Source organism: Orycteropus afer, unplaced genomic scaffold (assembly GCF_000298275.1).
Source record: "Orycteropus afer afer isolate SDZICR_OR568_19922 unplaced genomic scaffold, OryAfe1.0 scaffold00254, whole genome shotgun sequence".
NCBI classification, from domain to species: domain Eukaryota; kingdom Metazoa; phylum Chordata; class Mammalia; order Tubulidentata; family Orycteropodidae; genus Orycteropus; species Orycteropus afer.
This window is the reverse complement of record NW_006921841.1, coordinates 174,356-174,969: the sequence shown is the minus strand read 5'-3', so window position 1 is coordinate 174,969 and position 614 is coordinate 174,356. Positions and strand designations below refer to the sequence as shown.

At 42.7% G+C, this 614-nt stretch overlaps 1 protein-coding gene across 1 annotated transcript in view; it reads right to left on the bottom strand.

Annotated features, from left to right (window-relative positions):
- Positions 1-614, bottom strand: part of IRAG2 (inositol 1,4,5-triphosphate receptor associated 2) — a 117,384-nt gene that overhangs the window by 90,361 nt on the left and 26,409 nt on the right. The window lies entirely within an intron of this gene.

The following is a 614-nucleotide window of genomic DNA, read 5'->3' as shown; positions in this document are numbered from 1 at the left end:
TTATCCTGGTTCCTAGTTTCTCCTGCTTTATCTTGCTTCTTTGTGTGGACTGTGATTCTCTTTTGTCTCGTTTTTGTGTTTATATTTAATTAGTGAGTGACTTGCCCACAATTTTCATTTTCTTTGTTTTGTTTGTATGTTATCTACGTAAGCAGGGCATTGTGTTGTGTGGCTCTATTCGCTAGTTGGCAGCACTCGTACACTCACCACCTGTCTCCTTTCCCGTTGTTAGCCTCCTGTATGTCCCTGCTGGCCTTGGCAAATGGAGCCTATTCTTAGGTCCTGTTTTCCCACTAGTTGGTGCCTAATCTACTTCTGTATACTTCCTTCCAAAGCTCAGGGCTCCAGGATTATCTTCTGTATCTCTGTCAATTGGTGTTTCTTTTCTTTGTTGAAGAGGGTCTGTGTAGCTTGTCTGCCTATTCTTCTATCTTACCAGAAGTCCCCAAGCCTCCATCAGCTTTTGCCTGGACTATTACAAACCAAACTAAACCAAACTCATTGCCATCGAGTCGATTTTGACTCATAGCAATCCCTTGAGTTTTCAAGATTGCAAATCTTTACAGAAGCAGACTGCCTCATCTTTCTTCTGCAGAGCAGCTAGTGGGTTCTGA